General features: G+C 34.9%; 1 pseudogene; it reads left to right on the top strand.

Annotated features, from left to right (window-relative positions):
• The first annotated feature begins 8744 nt into the window (after nucleotides 1–8744).
• On the top strand, nucleotides 8745–12056 carry LOC133325915 (synaptotagmin-1-like; annotated as a pseudogene).
• The last annotated feature ends 823 nt before the right edge of the window (nucleotides 12057–12879 follow it).

The raw sequence follows: 12879 nt of genomic DNA, 5'->3' as shown, positions 1-12879 counted from the left end.
TATGAAATTCATATTCTCATCTTACAATAACAACGATCAAGAGAGTTAGCCCTTTACACAAAGATATGCAATTGCGTTATGTGAAAACAATCATTACTACACAACAAAGCAAACTTAATCCCGACCGATTACCGACCGACATAAACAGTTCCTTTACTAATAAATAAACAAACACACGCACCACGAACGAATTGAAGCAAAGGGACGAGGTGTGGGGGTTATTGTTTCTAGTTCACGCACACACGAACCTACGATAGACACACAAGCAACGACATTGCCTTTCAACTCTTTATTCGCCACTTTGATGGACAAACACCTACTTTTGCAATACTTCAAACACATTTTGTTTCATTTTACGCAATATTTAATATTATTAATGCGAATCACTAATGAAAATACAATAATTAATAATGTTGTTGCACAGAAAAGCCAACTCTATTATTCACTTATTAAATAATTATTAATAAAATGCAATTTGTAACAATTTATTTTAATTTGAATAATGTCTAACGATAAAACAACCGAACGTATGGGGAGATCCGCGATAACTAACTGCAACTTCAAAAAGGAGAAACAACAACAGGTACATACTTAGAATTGAGCACGATGTAAGAGTAGGAGAGGAGTGGGAGAAATAATGGAGCTTGTGAGTATTAAAATTTGCTCATTACAAAAACAATGATCAAGGAATAGAGAATTATGCATGTATAAGAGAATTAATTAAAGTTATAATAACTCAGCTATTGCAAGGTAAAGGAAAATATTTTTTTGTGATTCTACAATGCTGATGCAGAATAACGGAATGGTGGTGTTGTTGTTTTTAGAAGACAATTCTATTGATTTGTTAACTTTGTTATAAGCCCATTTTTATATGAGACTATTATCATCCAAAACCTATAAAATGGTTGAAAATTTAAGTTCAGCTAATTTGTAGAATTAAAAATAAAAAACTAACGAATTCTTGTAACTGTGCTTTTAAGTATTTTTTCAATGACTATTAGAACCATAAGCGTGGATTTCTTATATTTTTTAGAACTATCAGAGCCATAAACTTGGAAATTAAAAATAATTTTATTTTCGAGACAGCAAGAAAGGTGAATTTTGTAACTAACTTAATTTCAAGGAGAGTGGATTTTTTTTTTTCCCAAAATATTATGATACCCTTCACCACTTTGGGTACCAATCTGAAATTTATGAAAAATTGAATGTCAATCATGGAGCAAAATATGTAAAAGATCTATATAAAAACCAGTAAGGAAAGTAGTAAAGTCGGACGGGGCCGACTATATGATACCCTTCACCACTATCTTCACCAGAACAATTAACATGAAATTGGATGAACTAAAATATGTGATATTTATGTGAATCAAAATATATCAATATATTTGCATGACATTTGTTTCTTACAATGGGACAAATGTTGGGCCGTTGGGCTATGTCTGTACTTCTAGAAAACCCAACTACGTTATTCTATGCTCAATTTTGTGCGTTGTGCAAAATTTCATGTCAATTTGACAAATACCATTTGCACCGTTTACTTAAAATCGGACGAAAATATATGTGGAATTTATATCCAAATATGAACCGATTTCAACAAAACTTGTCACAGGTTGGGTTATACTAATTTCAGTACGTTTTGTTCCTATCAACCATATATTGGTTCCTTGGTTCGTCAATTACTTAAAATCAATCGATCTATGCAATATTAGAACTTTGGTACATTATTTACATTAAATCTGACGGAAATATATATATCTTAATCTGAACCGATTTTCACGAAACTCAGCACACATCATTCCAGGCTCAATCCTGTATGCTATACCAAATTTCGTCCAAATCGAAAGATTTATAGGAACTTTGGTGAATCTTTATCATAAAATCGGACGAAACTATATATGGAAGCTATATATTAATCTGGACCGATTTTTACGAAACTTGGCATAAAGCACTCTAGGCTCAATTAAGTACGTTATGCCAAATTTGGTGCAAATCGAAAGATATATAGGGACTTTAGTGCATCATTTACATAAAATCGGACGAAACTATATATGGGAGCTATATCTAAATCTGAACGGATTTTCACGAAACTTGGTAGACATCACTCTAGGCTCAATTCAGTATGTTATGCCAAATTTCGTGCAAATCGAAAGATATATAGGGACTTTGGTGCACCATTTACATAAAATCGGACGAAACTATATATATGAGCTATATCTAAATCTGGACCGATTTTTACGAAACTTGGCAGACATCACTCTAAGCTCAATACAGTACGTCATGCCAAATTTCGTGCAAATCGAAAGATATTTAGGGACTTTGGTGCACCATTTACATAAAATCGGACGAAAATATATATGGGAGCTATATCTAAATCTTGACCGATTTTCACGAAACTTGGCAGACATCACTCTAGGCTCAATTCAATACGTTATGCCAAGTTTCGTGCAAATCGAAATATATATAGGGACTTTGGTGCACCATTTACATAAAATCGGACGAAACTATATATGGGAGCTATATCTAAATCTGGACCGATTTTCACGAAACTTGGCAGACATCACTCTAGGCTCAATTCAATACGTTATGTCAAATTTCGTGCAAATCGAAAGATATATAGGAACTTTGGTGCACCATTTACCTTAAATCGGACGAAAATATATATGGGAGCTATATCTAAATCTGAACCGATTTTTCCCAATTTCAATAGGGTTCGTCCTTGGGCCCAATAAGTGAACTGTGCCAAATTTCATCCAAATCGGATCATAAATGCGACCTGTACTTTGTTCACAAAAATACATGGACGGACGGACAGACGGGCGGATGGATATGCGTAAATCGACTCAGAAAGTGATTCTATGCATATTCTCAAAAGGAACTATGGGTCTACCTCGATTCCTTTTGCCTGTTACAAACATATGCACAAGACATAATACCATGTACCACAGTGTGGTGAAGTGTATAAAAATAATAAAAAATTGGACGCATAGGATGTGTTTTGGCCACAGAATAGAAAAATTTAAGGGATGATATAGACCAAAAACTTTATTTTTGTCAGTGTTTCTTGTCTCTCCAAAGGCCATAATTATGACCCGGACACCACGAAATTTTACTCCAGAAAGGGAATCTTGTCAAAGAAAAAGCATGACTGTTGCGATGAAAATCGGGCAATATTTAGCGGGTCAAACGGACCTAGACTTTTGTTTAAAAAATGACAAAATTTTTATTCTGAAGGACATAGACTCGATATCTAGTATATCTAATAAATGTTTTCTTTTTACCTTTAAATTGATACCAATTATATTGTTGTATGTTCTCGGATGTGGGAGTTATACGTAATGATTTAAAGGTGTCTACGTGTTATGATATTGTTTAGTATTACCAGATCGGGAATGTCGATCTGATCGTTTTGATTAATTTACGGATATGGTCAAGGACGATGCCTATAATTTTCGGTGATGATCAGATGCTATTTCGGGGCTGCAATGAACAGAAAACTTTATTTTTGTCAGATTTTCTAGTCGCTCTAAATGCCATTTGTATATGCATAACATCACATATATTACACGATGAAAGGGATATGGCCAAATACTTAGAACGGCTGTTTAGATGATGATCAAATTTTAATTTTACGGCGTAAATGTTCACCTCGAGAAAGGTGAATAATATGCTAGGGTAAGAAAGTTGAGCTGTTAAACTATAATCGGCCAAGAGGTTGCAAATATCGCGAAATATTGCCCAGTCTAAGAAAATAGAACCGCAGAAAGATGTTCGTGGTAGTTGTGTAGGGAATTATATGGTCGGCCCCGTCCTACCACACTGCTATAGGTTTAAATAATAGATTTGTTACTCATTTATCAGCCAACAGTGCCACTACTCCTACCATTTGTACTATTATAAATTGTTGACGTTTTAGTATAGTCCCCATGTGTTTTGTATATTTTGGACACAAATATTACTTGGAGATCTTATTAGGTAGCACATTTTCCTACTGAAATGTATAAATATTGGTCGAAGTTTAGGGCAGCCCCATAATAATGATACCTTTGGTATTTTGGAGAGTTTGGATAAGCTTTTCAGTCAAACTGACTGTTATATTAATTTTTTTTTGTTTTAACTATTCTTTGTTTGATAAGTTAATAATAGTAAATCATATACATATGAAACCCAAAAACTTTATATTTTATTAATGTTCTTAAAATTCGAATTATAATTTATGTCAATTATTTTGAAAAAAAAACTTACCTCTAATGTATGCTTTTAACGTTCCTAGTTAAGAATAAATTCCGCTTTAGTGTCTATAAAACTTGTTTTCTGTTTTCACACTACGAATTCACGTTTAAACACGACCGAATACCGACATTACCATTTTTTTTACAAATAAACACAAGATTGAACATGTTTGCATGCAACAGCAATTAAACACCAATAGCGCACAAAATAGTACATCATCGCTAGATGGCGAAACACGTGTTCTCTTTTTCGTCAGTCATTTTTAATGACGATCTATCACTTACGCTCTCACACAATTACACTCGATTTAGTTCTGTTCAACATTTCATTTTATATGGCGGTTTCTCATTTGTTCTCTGAGAATTTTTTCGTTGCACACCTCTATTTTATGGAGATGTACAAAATAAGAAATATCCCCCACAATAACAACAATCAAGAGAGTTAGCCCTTAAACAAAAGAGTTACAATTGCTTAATTTGCATACTCTTTATTGTACATCAAATCAAACAAACTTATTCACGACCGAGCAATTTCTTTACAAATAATCACACGCACCACGAACGAAGAATTGAAGTGAACGACGGAGGTATGGGGTTTTTTTGTTTTTATTTGACATAGACACACACCCACACACTAAATGATGATAGGCAAAAAGGCAAACGCATTGATTTTGGTTTGTTCAAACATTCAAACATTTCTTTTTTCAATTTCACACAATATTTAATGCACATCACTAAAAACTTTAGTAATATTATTATGTTATTAAACAATTATAAATAAAATTCAAGTGTTAATTATTTATTTCAATTTGATTAACGTGTAACGATAAAACAACCGAACGTATGGAGAGATCCGCGATAACTAACTGCAACTCCAAAAAGAAGAAAACAAAAACAGGTACATACTTAGAAATGAGCACGTAATTAGAAGTATAAGAGTGAGAGACAAAATGGGAGCATTGGGAGCATTAGAAATTTCTCATTGCAAAAACAGTGATGAAGGGATCGAATCAATAAAATGTGAGATAGAAATTATGACGTCATTTAATATTGGATATATGAGGACAGCTATAGTTTTTGCACCATATATGTATGAAGCATAATGAAAAAGAAAAAGGGTAAAATCACAATAGAGCTTGCAAAATTGAAGATAGAGCTCTGAAACTTTGCACTGACATAGCTAGTTCTCCTGGGATGTTGGGTATTAAAAATGTTATGTATCGGTCCCCAAATATTCGGTATTTTATGGAGTTTTGCCAAGTTTTTCAAATCGATTTGGCTATAATTTGTTATTTTGAGTTTTCATTGGCTCTCCAATCTTAGTCCCCATACAAGGGTACCTTCCAAATTTTTGTATGTTTTTGAAAAGAATTGGCTGTAATTATACCCTACACAACTATGTTGTCAGGGTATTATAGCTTTGTGCAGCCCCAAGAGTTTGTAACGCCGCGAAATAATGGTCCTAGACCCACCTTTAAGTATACCGATCGTCATATCTTGACTAGCTGAGTCGATCTAGACATGTGTGTCCGTCCGCCCGCCTGTCCATTATAATTTGTAAACACGATACAGGCCATAGTTATGGAACAATCTTCACGAAATTTTTCATGTAGGATGGGTTCTGGCCAATGAAGACCCCTACTGTTTCTGGTAAAAATCGGTTAATATTTAGGGGGTGAAATGGACCAAAAACTTTATTTTAGTCTGATTTTCTGGTCGCTCCAGAGGCCGCAATTATGGCCCAAACATATCGAATTTTTACATGGAGAAGTGGACTGGGCCAAAGAATAAGTATGCCTGTTTTGATAAAGATTGTTCAATATTTAGCGGGTCAAATGGACCCTGACTTTTGTGTGAAAAATTACAAAATTTGTATTCTATGGCGTATACATTTACGCCTGAAGGACATAGACCAGGCAAGTTGATTTTATACCCAAGAGGAGTGGTCGACCTTTAAAGTAATACCAAATATATTGTTGTATGTACTCGGATGTGGGAGTTACACATAAATATTTAAAGTTATCTCCGTATACGTATATTATTCAGTAACCCATTATCACTCTAGAGAGCGGAACTATAACGCTGATCGCTTTGAAATGTTCCATGAGGTTCCAGTTATGGTCAAGGACAACGCCTATATTTTTCAGTGATGATCAGATAATAATTTTGGAATGAAGTGGACCGAAAACTTAATTTTTTGTGTTATTTGCGAGTCGATCTATAGACCACAAATGAAAGCCGAACATCATAACACAACTCTCTGTGAAGGGAATCTGGACAAGAGCTATACTGAAAACTCGTAATAATCGGAAAATATGTCAGTGTAAGGAAGAGGTGTTGTTGATCTCTAATATCACGAAATATTGCCCAGGCTTGGAATAAACATCCACAGAAAGTTCGATTTAGTTGTGTAGGGTATCGTATGGTCGGCCCCGTCCGACTATACTGCTCCGCTCACTGGTTTTAAAATATATTTTTCCAAAGACTACCAGAGGCGTGGATTTTTATACCCTTCACCACACTGTGGTACAGGGTATTATGTTTTTGTGCATATGTTTGTAACAGGCAAAAAGAAGCGATATAGACACATGGTTTATTTTGAGAATATGCATAGAATCACTTTCTGAGTCGATTTATGCATGTCCGTTCGTCCATCTGCCTGTCAATGTTAAATTGTAAACAAAGTACTGGTCGCATTTATGATCCGAATTTAATGAAATTTGGCACAGCTCGTCTATTTGGCCCAAGGACGAACCCTATTGAAATTGGGTAAAATCGTTTCAGATTTAGATATAGCTCCCATATATATATATATATATATATATATATATATTCGTCCGATTTAATGTAAATGGTGTACCAAAGTCCCTATATATCTTCCGATTTGCACGAAATTTGGCATATCATACTGAATTGAGTCTAGAATGATGTGTGTAAAATTTCTTGAAAATCGCTTCCGATTTAGACATAGCTCCCATGTATATTTTCGTTCGATTTGAAGTAAATTGTGTGCCAAAGTCCCTATATATCTTCCGATTTGCACGAAATTGGAGCATAGAATAATGTGTGAAAATTTTTTTTGAAAATCGGTTCAGATTTAGATATAGGTCTCATATATATTTTCCTCCGATTTAATGCAAATGGTCCACCAAAGTCCATATATATCTCTCCATTTGCACGAAATTTGGCACAGCGTAATGAATTAGGTCTATAATGATGTGTGAAAAGTTTCGTGAAAATCGGTTTAGATTTAGATATAGCTCCCATATATATTTTCGTCCGATTTAAAGAAATGTCCTTAAATATCTTTTGATTTGCACGAAATTTGGCACAACGTGCTGACTTGAGCCTATATTGATGTGTGTTAAATTTCCTGAAAATCGGTTCAGATTTAGATATAGCTCCCATATATATTTTCGTTCGATTTAAGGTAAATGGTCACCAAAGTCGCTAAATATCTTTCGATTTGCACGAAATTTGGCACAGCGTACTGAATTAAGAGTAGAATGATGTGTGTTAAGTTCCGTGAAGATCCGTTCAGATTTAAATATAGCTCCCATATATATTTTCGGCCGATTTTACATAATGTTTGAAATTGAGACTTAAATTACGTTATTAGGTTTTGCTGAAATTCATGCAGATGCAGCTATAGCTTCCATGTGTATTTCGAGAGGGTGTATGATTGAGATTAAATTTTTAACAGTGCGGCGTACCGAATAGCGTGTATCAATTTTGCTTTAAATAGTTTTCCATAAATTTGTCCTATGGTACACAGACGATTCTAAATCTGCCCGAATGGAATTAAATTTATCATAAGTTGCAGAAAGTCATGAGTATGTTCTTTCGAGGGAACATTGACATACAATTGTAAGGCTACATATGTACAGTATACCCAAAGTGGTGAAGGATATCATATAGTTTTAATATTTCTCTCAAGGGGCTTCTGTGTCAAATTGGAGCCAATTTGATTGTAAAATGGCTAATAGAAAAAATTACCTTAAATCGGGAGGAACGGTTATATGGGGGCTGTATCAAAACATGCCAAACCACTTGTCGTATATCAAAATAAATACTGCTATGGAAAAGGTATCTGATTTCCATAGCAGTATTTGTTTTGATATACGACAAGTGGTTTGGCAGCCAAAGAGTTTATACCCAATATTTGTGTAAATACTCTGGTATTTACCCAAATATTTACCCACGTCTTTAAAATATTATAAAACTATCCCACAAATGGGTATCTCTAATTTGCGGCATTTTTGTGGATTGTAGTTTCTTCCCTTTTGCACAGTTTATACGATTAGCAAAGACCAGAACCGATTATGTGAACTGTACAGATTGCAAATTTAGTGTACAGTAAATTATGGTTGATTATTGTAGTTAAGCCTCCAACCATATCCACTGGTTATCATCCACAATTCATTTCTTCTTTACTTTCAGGTTTCCATCCAAGCACATTATTTAATTCGTAAAAGAGGAAAAAGAAGAAGCACAAAAATCCCCCCAAACGAAATCATGGATATTGTTATACGCGAAGAGGATATTTCATTGGCACAAGTAGGCGTTTATGCCTCATTATCCTTCTTGGTGGTATCGGTCATTGGTTTTGGCCTGTACGCAACATGTTCGCGACGATATCGTTTAAATTGGTATGAAAAAACACTTTTGGAATCGGCCGATGCCAAGGATAGCGATGAGCAGTGTCGTGACTCTTTAGTGGCTGCAGCATCCGGTTATAATGTAGATAATATTAGTGAATGTTCACGGTCACTTGCTGGCGGTGTTGGTGGCGGTGGCGGTGGGAAGGGCAACATAACACCTTCATCTATAAATACCGATGACACGTCATTTTGGATACCACCACCCTCGAAGACAATACAACAACAGGTTTCAACATCAGCCGATGAATCACCACCCTCAACGCCCACCTCACCAACGGGTAGCATGAAATCGAATACATTTTCCATAACATCGTGTACATCGGTGCCAATTGCTCGCAATGATAAACATGTGGTATTGGCCATGGGTCCTGCTCGACCCAAGGTGTCATCGATGAATGCCAAATTGGATCATACGAAAATTGATATGTCATTGTACAGGACGGTAAGTTGGGATTTAAAAAATTAGATATATTTTTGAAAGTATTTTGTTTTTCTTTCGAATAGAAATCCCTACAAAAAGATGCTTCGAAAACGTCAAATGAGGAACAAAAGGGTAGTATCCATGTCAGTATTATGTATGATCCACATGCGGGTATTTTGTCAGTTCGTTTAATTGAGGTGAGTGCGAAGTAAGTCTTTCTAAAGATATATAAGCTGAAGTGTTATTTTTCCACAGGCCCAAGATCTACAATCTCGTCATCACAGTGGCACGGCTGATCCATATGCCAAAATACGTCTGCTACCGGAGAAGAAGAATTTCTGGCAGACCAGAATACACAAGAAGACGCTATGTCCAGGTAAATAAAAAATGTATTTAAAATATCCATATGTGTTTAAAATATCCGGGTCTCTATGTCCTAGTCCGTCAAAAACTTAATTAAAATATCCGACACTTCCAAAATGTTTCTCCAAAACCTCCACGCCTTAGATGGTCCTTCAAAATGTTTCTCCAAAACCTCCACGCCTTAGATAGTCTTTCAAAAATGTTTCTCCAAAACCTCCTCGCCTTAGATGGTCCTTCAAAAATTTTTCTCCAAAACCTCCACGCCTTAGATGGTCATTCAAAAATGTTTCTCCAAAACCTCCACGCCTTAGATGGTCCTTCAAAAAAGTTTCTCCAAAACCTCCACGCCTTAGATGGTCCTTCAAAAATGTTTCTCCAAAACCTACACGCCTTAGATGGTCCTTCAAAAATGTTTCTCCAAAACCTCCACGTCTTAGATGGTCCTTCAAAAATTTTTCTCCAAAACCTCCACGCCTTAGGCGATCCTTCAAAAATGTTTCTCCAAAACCTTTACGCCTTACATGGTCCTTCAAAAATGTTTCTCCAAACCCTCTACGCCTAGATGGTCCTTCAAAAATGTTTCTCCAAAACCTCCACGCCTTATATGGTCCTTCAAAAATGTTTCTCCAAAACCTCTACGCCTTAGATGGTCCTTCAAAAATGTTTCTCCAAAACCTCCACGCCTTAGATGGTCCTTCAAAAATGTTTCTCAAAAACCTCCACGCCTTAGTTGGCCATTCAAAAATGTTTCTCCAAAACCTCCACGCCTTAAATGGTCCTTCAAAAATGTTTCTCAAAAACCTCCACGTCTTAGATGGTCCTTCAAAAATTTTTCTCCAAAACCTCCATGCTTTAGATGGTCCTTCAAAAATGTTTCTCCTAAACCTCCACGCCTTAGTTGGCCATTCAAAAATGTTTCTCCAAAACCTCCACGCCTTAAATGGTCCTTCAAACATGTTTCTCCAAAACCTCCACGCCTTAGATGGTCCTTCAAAATTGTTTCTCCAAAACCTCCTCGCCTTAAATGGTCCTTCAAAAATGTTCTCCAAAGAGCCAGGCCTTGTATTTGTCCTTTGAAAAAATATTCTTCAAAAAAGCCAGGCCTTGTATTTGTCCTTGAAAAAATATTCTTTAAAAAAACAACCCTTTTATTGGTCCTTGAAAAAGTATTATTAAAATATCCACGTCTCTTGTAGTCCTTGAAAAGATATTCTTCAAAAAATCCAGGTTTTGTATTGGTCCTTGAAAGATATTCTTCAAAAAATCCAGGTTTTGTATTGGTCCTTGAAAGATATTCTTCAAAAAATCCAGGTTTTGTATTGGTCCTTGAAAGATGTTCTTTAAAAAATCCACACCTTGTATTGGTCCTTGAAAAAATATTCTTTAAAAAACTCCACGCCTTGTATTGGTCCTTGAAAAAATATTCTTTAAAAACTCCACGCCTATGGCTGTGATAGTCTTTGGAAAATATTCTTTAAAAACTACGCCCCTTGTATTGGTCCTTGAAAAAATATTCTTTAAAAAACCTCGCCTTTTATTGGCCTTAGAAAAATATTCTTAAAAAACCCCAAGCCTTGTGTGGGTCTTTAAAAAAATATTTTTTTAAAAAATCCACGCCTCTTTTATTCTCAAAAAAATCCCTCTCATAAAATTTTTGTTTATTTCTATTTTACAGTTTTCGATGAAGACTTCGTCTTCGAAGAAAGTCCCCAGATGATTGCCAAACGTACCATTGAAATTTTGATCTACGATTTTGATGCCTACTCCCGCCATGTTTGCATTGGTGGCGCACAAATACCATTGTCAAATTTAGATTTAACCAAGAAGGAGAAATTCTGGACACCCCTGGGAGCCTGTGCTGAGCAGGATATGAAAGTTGATTTGGGTGATGTCATGATCAGTTTGGCCTATTTACCCTCAGCTGAACGTCTAACAGTGGTGATTATTAAGGCGCGAAATTTACGTATTGTGGATGATTCGCGTAACTCATCAGATCCCTATATTAAAGTTGTCCTCATGATACCCGGTAAAAAGAATAAAAAACGTAAGACGGGAGTTTTACGCAACACCACAAATCCGGTATATAATGAGGCACTGACCTTCGATGTTGGCAAGGAGGCTTTAAAGAATGCCACAATTGAATTGACGGTCGTACATGATGGGCTATTGGGTAAGTATAAAGGAATAAATCCGTCCTATTTTGTCAACTAATTTTGAAATTTCCCTTTAAGGTTCCAATGAAATTTTGGGTCGTGCCATATTGGGCAGTGGCCCCGATGTACGTCCTGATGAGAAACTTTTCTTTGAGGAAATGTTCCGTTCAAAAATGCCACAGCACAATGGGTGCCACTGCAGGATGTTAACACAACACGTTCGAATTAAAAAAAAATTTTAACCTCTAGTGGAGAGTTACAGCTGTTAACTACAAGACCAAAGACAAGATCCACAATAATGATTGGTGTCTACGATACGGTGGAGAAAATCCTCATCCAACAGTTTGATGGCCACTGGCTGTTAATAAAATTGTTAACATATGTTACAACAACTGTTATTGGTAAACAGAGCTCTGTTAACATAATTCGAATTTTTACAGATGATTTATTTTTCGGAAAGGACTTATGGAGTTCAAAACAAATAAGCGAGGTTTTTGCAGGGATATTTTAGAGAAAAATAAAAAATTGGAAATGCTAAACAAAATTAAATAAAAAATAAAAATAAATAATTTTGAATTTAACTAAAAAAACTATTTCCATATTGGTGGTCAATGATCTTAACTAAATATATTTGAAAAAAAAAAAAATTATAAACAATTAATAAATGTGCTTTAAAAAAATATATTATATATATATATATATATATATAAATGGAAATAAGCTACAATATTATGTTTGAATTTCCAACCGAAAAACAACAACAACTAATAATATTGATGTTTTATATTCGACATTATTATTATATATCTGATGGTAGAAAATCGAATAACTCAGCAAACTATTTTATGGTTTATCTAAATGTCCATATGTACCTCACGTTTACATTACAGGTAAAACGTCATGTAGAATCAGTAACTTCCTTGAAAACATTAACAAAAGGGATAGTAAAAACAAAAAAAATCAAATGAAACAATTTCAGTATTCTCGTCAGTCGATGTCATGAAATATTTTATATTTAAACGTTTAGGAAAAAATTATTTTAATTTTATTTT

Source organism: Musca vetustissima, unplaced genomic scaffold, assembly GCF_032173495.1.
Source record: "Musca vetustissima isolate MV318-11 ecotype Yass unplaced genomic scaffold, APGP_CSIRO_Mvet_v1 utg187565, whole genome shotgun sequence".
Lineage (NCBI taxonomy): Eukaryota > Metazoa > Arthropoda > Insecta > Diptera > Muscidae > Musca > Musca vetustissima.
This window is presented reverse-complemented; position numbering and strand designations above follow the sequence as displayed.